This window comes from Miscanthus floridulus, chromosome 12, assembly GCF_019320115.1.
Source record: "Miscanthus floridulus cultivar M001 chromosome 12, ASM1932011v1, whole genome shotgun sequence".
NCBI classification, from domain to species: Eukaryota; Viridiplantae; Streptophyta; class Magnoliopsida; order Poales; family Poaceae; genus Miscanthus; species Miscanthus floridulus.
In genome coordinates this window covers 17,605,550-17,617,856 of record NC_089591.1, presented here as the reverse complement: position 1 = coordinate 17,617,856, position 12,307 = coordinate 17,605,550, and the positions used below count along the sequence as shown (strand labels likewise).

At 38.3% G+C, this 12,307-nt stretch overlaps 1 protein-coding gene and 1 non-coding gene across 2 annotated transcripts in view; one reads left to right on the top strand and one right to left on the bottom strand.

Annotated features, from left to right (window-relative positions):
* Positions 1-12,307, bottom strand: part of LOC136495593 (1-aminocyclopropane-1-carboxylate oxidase homolog 1-like) — a 48,141-nt gene that overhangs the window by 10,467 nt on the left and 25,367 nt on the right. The gene's annotated exons all lie outside the window — the stretch shown is intronic.
* Positions 11,118-11,226, top strand: LOC136498706 (small nucleolar RNA R71). The gene has a single exon (XR_010769715.1). It is a non-coding gene; the product is annotated as a small nucleolar RNA R71 (small nucleolar RNA).

Genomic DNA, 12,307 nt, shown 5'->3' with positions numbered 1-12,307 from the left:
CGTAGCTGCTTGTTGACGGTAGTTAACACTCATCATAAACCATTAATATAACTTGTATAAATACATGAAAATGATCACCAACATAGATTTAGGGGTTTAAACTGATATATTCTACAATTTTGGGTGAATATGTGTTTTTAGGAGGATTTATTCAGGAAATAGGCAAGGTGGACCCAATCATCAGAGCAAATCATGATTATCCATGATGAACTGACTTGGAAGATTCTAGAATCACCGTAGAAGACAATCCACCGTGACCCAACCTAAGAGGACTCTGGGTGGTGCTGGCTAGCCCCACCTACTGGCCGATCGGCCCATAGGGCCCACTGTGTCAGCCTCAGCTTCAAATGTCGATTCTCCATCGGCTCCAAGGTTCAAGCTACGCCATTGCTCAAGGTCGGTTCGTATCAAGGGCTCAGATTTGACGTTGCCATGGATTCATGGGCCCATAGGACTCATGGTGCCCCCTAAAAGGCCCCATATACCTCCTCCTATAGGGCATCCTCCATCAGAGAGATCATCCTACAAGGCTCCCTGCTTGGATTCCCGACTTTGTCAAGAGTTTGGCTTGGTAAAGCCTCTTGTATCCTTTATTATTCATACATTTGCTATGACATTGTTCTTCATATTATTCATGTTCTTATTTATTATGTTCATGGTTTGCTTTGATTATATGCTTAGTAGAATCAATATGTTTATGCATAAGATCACAAAGCGCTTGCTCTTATGTTTGAACGGGGTGAGTGGTTGACATGTGTAAGCGTGGTGCTTATACATTGTTTACCTGTGGATGCACCCTACATTCCAAACCATGTGGTAAATCGCGAGTGTGACAACCTCGTTGAGTCCTTTGTAGTTCACCTCCCATTTGTAGGTCAAGTAGGACCTAGTTGCTATGGAACTCAAGCTCTGTTCTTGATCTTTCTAAGTAATTATTGGTATTTCTTAACGCAAATAGAAATAATTCGCAAGCGCACGAAATTACTATTGTAGCACTTCACCCAGAAATATTCAGGGTATCGTATTTTCCACAGGGAATGGAGGTATTCCTCTAGCTAGTTCGTCTAAGGACAACACAAGAATAGAGTTAGCAGAGGTTGAGATGGATTCCTTTGGTTTTAGGGTCTAAGGATAGATAGACTCTACTATTACTCGCTTACTTCGGGCATTGGATTGCACCTGGTCTACCAAGTGATGCCAGCCTATACCTCGTACTAGACGTGGGGGATTATGAGGGATGGATAGGGCTATCACCACCTATAGCCTACCCCCTCAACCATGGAGTATGAGGCAAACGAAGATAGCCTCTAGCCTAGACACTATATCTACTGCTATTGACTACTACTCTAGTGTCATACAGGGTGATCCATCTTTATCAGAAGCCCTCTATGAGAGTAACTGCCATGGGGACGGACAACGAACCCGCAAACAAGTAAGAGTAAAGTTTAACTAACCAAAGACTTTATAACCAAAAGAACCATGAACACTCACATAGCGGGAGAACCTGACGAAGTATAGTGCAGGTGTTCATTGAGGTACAAGGCGAGGAGACACCAACAAGTCCGGCACTTCTCTGAACTCTCCCTCGCATCTCTCTCTACTACACAAGTCTAGAAAGCTATGGCCTAAGCCTTGGAATGGTTCTCTTGGTATTGCTCTTTGTCCTTGAGGTGTTATCCAATGAGGAGGGGGGAGTCCTCCTTTTATAGGTGGAGAGGAGTGGGTTGATCCTTGGAATATTTCATGATCCCCTCATTAATGCACCAAACTAATGTATAGGTTCATTGCACCTAGACAAAACCACCACACCAACATTGGGCAAGGCAGTAAGCGTCAATTGACCAAATTCTAGGCCAAACGGGGCTGGTTGGTGTGCGACCGCACCCCTAGCCTAGTCCAAATCAGCCCATCTTCATTGGGCTGCCTCTTGTGATCTTCTAGACTTGGCCCATAGCGGTTTTGCGTAGGGTTGAGTTGGTTTGGTTTGATTTTGGGCTTGTTCTCCACTTCTTTTGGGCCCTGATTTGCTTGGTTGTGGGCCTCCTTCCCATTGGCTCTTGTTGGGTATTTGTATTGTTGTATTTCTTGTATACTTTAGGTATATTTCTTATGTAATCCCGACATGTCCTCCTACAAATGATCAAACACCAAAACTTGTTGAAAGTGTTAATTCTAAAGCCCTATTTCTAGGTTTGGTGTCTGCATGGTAGGATTTTATGCAAGTGTTAGTGGTTAAAAGTGTGAGTTAAGGACCACTAACAAACTCCCCCACACTTAGCCTTTTGCTCATCCTCGAGCAAAGTTAGAGATAAAAGTAATCATGAGTATAACATCCTAAGATATATGGCTTACATAAAAGTTATTCCAACACATTCTTTACACAAGTGGGATTTGTGGCATTAGCTAACATGTTTCCTTGGTTTGTTGAAAAGTGGAATAGTTCAGCTTCCTAATTTTACATCTTAGCAACTTGGAGTTTTGAAAGTTTTTTTCTCAAGCAAAAGCATAGTTCACTTTATACTCCTCAAATTGCACTCTCAAATTACTCAATGGTGTATAAATCCTTACCAAGGCATACCAATGTTTTGCCTTCTTTTGTTTTCTCCTACTTCTAAAAAGGTTTATGTGGAGCTTTAGGTAGGGATACAAAAATAGCATACTTGTATTGCATATGTTGTAAAGTCAAATAAAGGATCCAAGGAGAGATGTGCCATACTCTTAGATCAAGATGTGCATGTGTGTGGAAAAAGGTGAACTAAAACTATACTCCTTTTGTAGATATGATCTTTCTCTATAACTTATTGTTTTGAAACATGGCTATCTTTCTCTTTTTTTTTCAATACATGAGCCTTCATGTGCTCATCATTTTTTATAATTGGACCTTCATGTGTCCATATTTTTTTCTTTTAAGCTTTTTCCATACCCATGTCTCTTCTTGTAAACCACCTATTTAGAGAGGGATCATTATCTTTTTAGACATGGAGTATTTGCCTAACAAACATTTTTTGTCTACTCCCAGTATAGGAGCAGAATTTTTGGTGGATGGAAGCATGTGTTTACGTACTCCTAGTGTAGGAGCAACATGTATATGTGGGTGTACGTGATCTTGATCTTAGGGAGCATGATAAATCTCTCAACAAGGATCAACAAGACTTGATCAAACTCAACACAATAACAAGTAGCGTATGTGGAAGGCTTTAAACTTGCTAGATGTTATATTGGGCTTTGGTAGGAATTGCTCACCATATGAGGAGTATGTGACACTATGGTTTTATAAAATTTTATCAAAACAAATTCTCCAAGTACTTTGAATAGGAACGGTAGGATTTCTAAGTCAGAGCTATATCACACCTCATAACAACTTAGTCAACATGATTGTCCTATTAGAATATTTTCCCACAAGCATAAGTGTATGTACATGGCACAAACTTCATGCAAGCTTCTATCTTAAAGATGTTATGAACATGTCACTTTTGGAATTTTGAACGAAGTGTGGTTTATAAATTTGCATGGAGGTGGAGCGACATTTATTTTGCATTTTTAATTTGTTAAATATTAAATTTTAGAACTTTTAGGAGAGTTGAGGGTATTGTTGCACAAACCATTGTTGTAGAGGAAGGAGTTTAAAGGATTTAGATGTGGTTTGGCTAAACCAAAGGTTTCAGCCAATCTTCTTTGAAACTATCTGTCTCGTCCTTCTACATGATGGATCAGTCTGATGTTTGTGCAACGTGTTGGTGGGAGATCTCGAATGTGTCATGCTTGAGAGATCTCCCCCACACTTATTCTTGTATCTGATTTATTTAACAAGAAAGAGGAAAAGCAAAAAAGCAGGGACTCTACCAGCATGAACACGGGGGAGCCTACATTTTATTATTATATTATTTATTTGTTTTATTTTTATTTTTATTATATATATATATTAATTTATTATTATTATTATGTTTTTTAAGTGTTCACCCAACTTTTTATCTTTTAGTACAACTCAAACAAGGCTAAAGGTAAGGTTTGTAATATAAACATAGCCTTGATTCATCTCCATAATAGATTACTTTCTTTGTTTATGAAAATAATAACTCAAGTTCATTTATCAAATTTCAACACCATGTTAAATTTTGATTAAGGAAGGCTATTTTAACCTAAGCACCATGCTTAATTTAAAAGAGCCTATGGATGTACTATATGTGAATACACCCAAACCATAGCATATGACATAAACAAGGGAAGCATGAGTTTGTATGAGCAAGTTATTTTCTTATGGAGACAAATATGAGTAAAGGAGTTGGTGAACAATGAGTGACCTTTGCATACCTAAGCATACTTATCGGCAGCATATGTGGATGGAGCTTCGAAGTATGCTGCAATGGTTACATGATTGCATATGGTTTAGCTTAGCGCGAGCCACAAGGCTAGGCCACACACAACTAGTGTATATGGACCATGGGCCTTAGTGGTAGCAAAGGTCTAGAAGAGGAGAATCCTCCTTCTCTCTCTTCTTTTTTTGTCATATATTTTTTTCTTTTTCTTTTAGCAAGGCAGAGCATACATTACTATCTCTCATTTTTTTACCAAGATGGCCTTTGGTGTGGATGGAACTTTGTAGTGAGATTTTCACCACCCTCCCCCACACTTGGAATTTTGTGTAAAAGTCAAGTGTGCAATGTCGGGGGTCTCCCTTTAGGTGTGTTCCATCACCAAAGATCATCTGAGTGTATATTTGATGCAGCTCCTATGTTCTCGAGCATCGTATGTCCCTTGTTCTTCTTGTTCTTAACCTAAAAGGGTTAGCAACCAAGAATACCTAAAGGTGCATACTAACTTGAAAACATGTTCTTGCTTTTATTGATAAGAAAATTTTCCTTTTTTATAATAATTTATATATTATATATTTTTTATGATAATCTAGGGGTATCTCCCTATAGTGCTTTATTTATGGTCATAAGCTTGACCTTGGCAACTCATCCTGCAGCTATCAGCAATGGTGTAGTTCCCTAGCTTCACCACCAAACATTTAGCATTAGTATTCAAGCTAGCAAGGTTAGTATCATAATGCAACTACGAGATTTGCAATACTTGTGATAAACAAAAGCATCCACAACCATCCTCTTGAAAAGTTTTAAAACAAGAATTGAGAGATGGTTGGGATCCTCATAGTTGCACGCGGTACTAAACATGATGTCCATAACACAAAAGTTTTCTTTCTTGAAGGATACATTGTGTACGATCAACAGTTGAATCTCGACCATTGAGAACAATGTTTAGATGGCCAAAGGGACATGGCTTGGGTTCGAGTGAGTGTTGGTATTTATTAACTTGTCACTTGTTTAAGTAGTCACCTAGTAATTGTTGACATTTTTTAGCATCACCTTTACTAAATTGTCATCCCTGACGATGGTGCTAGAAATGCTTATTCGTACTACCTAGTGCCACCTCTAGAATGACACTAAGAAGTACTTTAGTATTTCATGTGACTAGATAGAATATATATAATTGAAAGGACAAGGATTTGCAAGCGCACAGATAATTATACCATTGTAGCACTTCACCCGGAAGTATTCTAGGTATTGTTATTTATATTTTTACCATAGGGAAGGACGGGTAGTAGGAATATATTGATAACTTATACACATGATGAAGAAATAAACCATAACCAAACTTATACTCACAACAGGGGCAAGTCAAGAGATAAATGTATATGAATGGCAAGTAATAACTAATCATTGATCACTCAGAGTACTCCTTTCTATGGCATTAGCATGGCTAAGTAGAATATTAGAGGAATAATTCCTAAGTCATTCTTAATTACAAGTCTAAGCGTACGTTGATTAGTGCAATTACACTTAGTAATCATGGTTAAGATCAACTTCATATCTACACATAAGGGATATTACTAAGGAAGATTAAGAACAGAGCTTGTCTTCCTTCGTAACTAGATCCTACTTGTCCTATATTCGGGGAGTGGACTATAAAGGACTCAACGGGTGTGTCATATCCACTGATCTCCCACATGGCCTAGAATATAGGGTGTATCCGCAGGTAAACAATGTATGAGCACCACTGCTTACACAATGTCGACCACTCACCCCTAGATCCAAAGAATGAGCGCTATACGAACTTATGCATGAACATGATGATAATCTAACTATACTAAGCATATAATCAAAGTAGACGATGAACATGATAACTAAGAACTTGATTAATATGAAGAACAATGTCATAATAACTGTAGCAAACATATAAAAGTAATGAAGAGGTACAAAATAGATGGGGTACAAATGCTATACTAAGCCACACTCTTGACACAATCAGGAATCCAAGTGAAGGTTGCCTCCCTCTAGACCTAGCCTAGCCTAGCTATGCCCTAGAATATGGTGGAGCTCTAAGGATGATTAGGGTTTCTATCTTCTCAAATGACTTGATCAGGGTTTGATGCCTTAGGGGGGTGGCAGGGGCTGGTATATATAGGCCAGAGCAGTCAATCCTGAGCCCTCGGATCAAATCAACTTGAATGGATGGCGCAGATGCAACTTAGGAGGTGGTGGAGAACCGACATTTGAAGGAGGATCTGACTAGGTGGGGCCCATAGGCCGACTGGCCCCACCTAGCAGCCACCTACTCTCCGCTTCGATGGGTTGCTTCCTAGAGTCTTCTAGGAACCTTCTAGAGTTGTTTTTGCTATGAATAAGCCCAAGTAATTCTAACATCTAGGCACACCTTGAAGGTTTTCTGGATAAACCTTGCAGAAAATACAAATTTACCAAAACTCATGGAATTTGTTAGTTTAAACCCCTAAACCTTTATTGGTGATTACTTTTATACCCTTATACATGTTATATTGATGGTTTATAATGTTTGTTAACAACCATCAACAAACTCTCCCTAAGCTTAACCTTTGCTCATCCCTGAGCAATGCTAAATTCAACAAAAGGATCAGGAGTTGCATCAATGCTTTCACTCCTCAAAAGTACACATGTGTTCAAACAAGAATTTTCTTCTGAATTAGAATAAACTGATTCAACTTTCAAACTTACCCATATTACCTTCAACCATGGGGCTTCTTAGCCTTCACTTGGGTCTTGAGCATTTGAAAGATAGAATGATCAAGTCAAGCACAATGTCTCAAGTTCTTTGCTCAACCATTATTTCAGTGTTTTTATAGATTTTCAAAATAAAACTCAGAGCTTCCATTGTATGACACTCTCAAACTCTCAGTGTATGTGGTATTTGTGGATCCTCACCAAGGCAATAACGATATTATGCCTTTCTCTTCCTACAACTAAGGCTTATGTGGAGCTTTATAGGAGTGGAAAAAAGCATGAAAGAGCATACTTGCAATACATATATTGTAAAGTCAAACCTTGGATCCAAAGTGAGTGGAGTCATATAATCAAATCAAGATGTTCATGTGTGTGGATATATGGTGGCTAACCTAATTCTACTTTGCTTCTTGAAAACATATCTCTCTTTTGGAAGTTAGAAACAACTTTGCAAGAAAACATGGGCTATCATATTCATCTTTCTCTTTCCTTTTTTAGGTAGGCATCTAAGTACCCATTATTTTAGATATCTCAGAAACTTGTCCATTTTTTTCAACTCCTTTTTTATGAATAACTTTTGCATAGCCCAATGCTTCTTTTTTGCAACAAAACTTTTGAGAGATAGCAACAAGAACTTGGAGCATTTATTTGGTGGATGGAAAACCTATCAAGAGTATTTTTGGTGTTTACTCCCAGTGTAAGACTAGTGCCTATGTGGGTGGTGTGTATGTGATCTTGATTTTAAGAGCAAGACAAACCTCTCATAAGGGTCAACAAAGCATGACTAAACTCAATGCAAAACAAGCATCATATAAGTGAAAGTTCTCCAAGCATATATGGTTCTAGCAGGAATTCAAGCTTTGTCATACAAGAACTCATCATGAAGCATTTTTTATGTTTTTGAAAAGATAAATCTCCAGAACTTTAGTATCACTTGGAATAAGATAAACAACAGCTCAGACCTTCTCATATCATACCCATCAATTACCTAGACTTAGATTAAGCATATGGTACCCACGAGTTTCAAGTTCATAGTAAATTCTTATATCAGACCAGTCTTATCCAAAACTTAGGAGAATTCAAGGCTAAAAACTAGGTACTTGAAAGGAATTATAATAGAGCAACTATTCATCATTTTCATTGCAAGAGATTATCCTTAGAGTCCATTTTATTTAGCTCTTAAAAATCAAATTTAAAGAAAACTAAGCACACCTTTTATTTTGTTTTCTCACTTTTAAGATCACACCTTATTACTAATATATATAAATGGCCAAGATATATTTTTATTTTGTTTTAGTTTATTATGCATCTTTTTTAGTAACTATATAGCAAACTTAGAAATAGTAAAACAGAAGGGAAAGTAATACTTATCTAGATACATGCGGGACGCTCCTCCCCCAAGCTGGATGTTGAGCTGGATGTTGTCAGTGGTTGAACATTGAAGTTGAGTGATCCTTCTTAGAGCAGATTTGCTTATGGATGTCTCCCTCATTATGAGATGAAGACAACTAAATGAACTTGCTTTTGATCATGTGTGCATCATCCTACAAAATACCAACAAGAACACCAAAAGTCGTGGAATGGATTAGGATAAAAGGTTAGTGGTCAGCCAGTCCTAAGATTAGTCATTCTTGAGGTTTAGAAATATTTTTAAATTGGTAGGATTTTAGAAGGACGTCTGTCTAGTATTTTTTGGATTTTCTTATTTTGGTATGCAAAAAAGGAAGTATGTATGCATGGTATTTTTATCTATTTTTATGCCACCACTATGAATGTTGTTGCGGGTTTTTACACTCCAAGGATTCATTCACATGGGGCTTAGGATTTTAATGATTCAATAATACAATTTTTATTTTATTTTCTAAATGCTAAATTGATGTAGAAAAGTAAATAGGCTAAAGTAAAAATAACTCATGCAATGAGGAAAAGTAAATATGGATAACTACGGATGTTACCTCTCGGCGAGGGTTTAGAATTTTAAGTCCTCCTGAACAGGACTTTCTCCACTCTTGTTTATTCCTTGGGTGCATCTATCGGTCTTGGAGATGGAGATCTTGATGGTTGCACCTCTTGTGATGGTGATTTTGATGATACCACCTTTTCCTTCTACACCTGCTTGGTCTGTGGACTTGACTTTGGCAAAGTAGGTTTATCTTTCATAATTTTTTTAGGTTCTTCATCTTCCTCTGATTGATTCTTGGGGAGTTGATTCCTCTGGCATTGGGATGATCAATGTTTCCTCCTAGAGCGGGACTTCTTCAGCTGTTCATAAGTGGTATAACTATTGAAATAACAACGTACCTTTTCTCTAGGGAATTGGAAGTGGACTTGTCTAGATCCAACATAGATGATTGTGCTTGTGGTGTTGAGGAATGGCCTTCCAAGGATGATGGGCGTGGCATCATCTTCTTCTCCCATGTCTAGAACTATGAAGTAGGCAAGAGCATATTGATCATGTATTCTTACTATGACATCTTTGGCTATTCCCTCCAGAAATCAGATTGATTGATCCGCCATCTGTAATTGCATATATGTAGGGAACAAAGGTTCATCACCAAATAAGTATTCATATATTGCCTTGGATATTATGTTGACACCCGATCCAATATCACAGAAGGTCTTATGGAATATTCTTTGTCCAATGGTACACTCGACTGTGGGCACACCAGAGTCATCCTTCTTGGTAAGGTATGGTGAAGCGAGGAGGTGGTCATACTCTAATCGGAGTGTGTTGATCATGTTGACTGACTCTTCTGGTGACTGCCTGGCTTTGTTCTTCCTTCTTCTCCTATTGTTTTTCTTCTTGTTCACTATTGTCTCTTTGGGTAGGTACAACGTCTATGGATGCCTAGGAGATTGTAGGATACGAATCTTGAAAGAAAACTTCTCCTTTTTATCCTTGATCATGAAGCAGATCTTAGCACTGGTCACGTAGATGATGGCTTTTGCGGTGCTCAAGAAAGGTCAGCCCAAGATAATGGGTGCCCTTACATCTCCACCTATTTCTAAAACCACATAGTCTATAGGAACATATGATTGTCCCACTTGAACAATGCCATCTTCAAGATCTCCCTTGGTGTAGCAGAGTGACTGATCTGCAAGCTGCAAATACATATTTGTGTACAACAAAGTATCTCCATTAATTTGATCATAAATTACCTTAGGCATAATGTTGACACTTGCTTTGAAGTCACAGACAGCTTCTTGGAAAATAGTGAGGTACAATGGCGATGGAAATGATAGGTCTCCCTAGATCGCTCTTCTTTTTTAGGCAAGGAATAATCTATCCACATTCCCATTGATGGTTGTATATAGTAGTATGCTGCATTATGAATATGGACAAGATTTGTAGTTTCTAGATCTTCCGGTTGCCCTAGAATCTTACCTTTGTTGGTCGGAGGAACAGCAACCGCTAGCTGAGCTATTTGTGATTCTATCATCTTATTGAAGCTATGCTGGTTCTTAATGGCAGAGGAGAAGCTATCCATTCTATTATTTATGTTTCCTAAGATCTTATCATTGGAAGCTAGTTTTCTAGATAAGCCCTCCATAATTTTAGCTTGGCTAGAAATCAATTCTCTCAAGGGTGATTGATTATTGAAATTATTGTAATTATTACCTTGATAGTTACCTTAGTAGTTTAGCCTTTGTTGCCGATTCCATCCTTCATTCTATTGAGGACAAAAGTAGTTGTTGTTGACGAAGTTTACATCCTCATGTATTTTAGGGCAGTTGCTCCCTGAATGCCTAGTGTTTCCACACTCTTCACATGTCATGCGGGAATTATGAATGTGTATGACTTCTTGCTTCTCATTAGCTCAATCTTCGAGCTTCTTCAAGAGCAGGTCCATCTTGGCAGACAGCATGTCTACCTCCTTGAGTTGATGCATTCCTCCACCTCTCTTGTGGGTCTAAAGACGTTCTTCATTCCAACCTTGGTTGGAGGCCATCTTCTCTATGAGAGCTGTTGCACTTGAGACTGTGAGTGACCGAAAAGCACCTCTAGTAGCAGCATCCATGTTCTCACAGGTACTGTTGGTCAACCCATGGTAGAAAGTCTACATGAGTAGCCAATTCTCCATCCCATGATGAGGATATTCTAATATATAATCTTGAAAGCATTCCTATGCCTTAGGGATAGACTCATCTTGTTGCTGTTGAAAGCTTGAAATTTTCCCATGCAGAGCATTAGTCTTGCCTGTGGGAAAGAACTTGGCTAGGAAGGCAGTGGAGCAATTATCCCATATAGTGTTTCTATCTTTGTTAGCATAGAACCATTGCTTCGCCTTTTCCAAAAGTGAGAATGGGAAGACGTGACATAGTATGGCGTCTCTAGTCACTCCCTTGATGGTGAAAGTGCTGTAGATCTCTAGGAAGTGTTGGAGATGAGCACTCACATCTTCATGTGCCTTTCCATAAAACTGGTTGGCTTGCACCATGTTGATGAGAGCTAGCTTGAGCTCAAATCCATTGTCCCCCACATTGATTGTTGGTCCAGTATGGATGTTGGTCGTAGTTGGAGCAGAGAACTCACGGAGAGTCTTGTTAGCCGTGGCTTCAAAAACTGGTGTTAAGCTCCACCTAGTCTGGTTGTCTTCTGATTCTAAAGCTGAGACTTTCTGTAGTTTAGCTCTAGTTCTCCTGATTAATGCTCATCATACATTACCCTACATAAGATACAAAAGTAGATAGAACAAGGGTAAGCTTATTTGAGCAGAGGTCAATGGTTATCTCGATTACATCAATAAGTATAAGTTTATCAATATTTCCTTACTGCCTAGCTACCTTCCCTGGCAACGACACCAAAAATACTTGTTGGTATTTATTAACTTATCACTTGTTTAAGTAGTCACCTAATGATTGTTGAGATTTCTTAGCACCACCTTTAGTAAGTTGTCATCCTGGCAATGGTGCTAGAAATGCTTATTTGTACTACCTAGTGCCACCTCTAGAATGACACTAAGTATTTTAGTATTTCATGTGACTAGATAGAATATATATAATTGAAATGAAAAGGATCTACAAGCGTACAAATAATTATACCATTGTAGCACTTCACCCAAGAGTATTCTAGGTATCATTATTTAGATTTTTACCGTAGGAAAGGACGAGCAGTGGGAATATATTGATAACTTATACACATGATGGAGAAATAAACCATAACCAAACTTCTACTCACAATAGGGGTAAGTCAAGAGATAAATGTATATGAATGGCAAGTAATAACTAATCATTGCTCACTCAGAGTACTCCTTTCTATGGCATTAGCA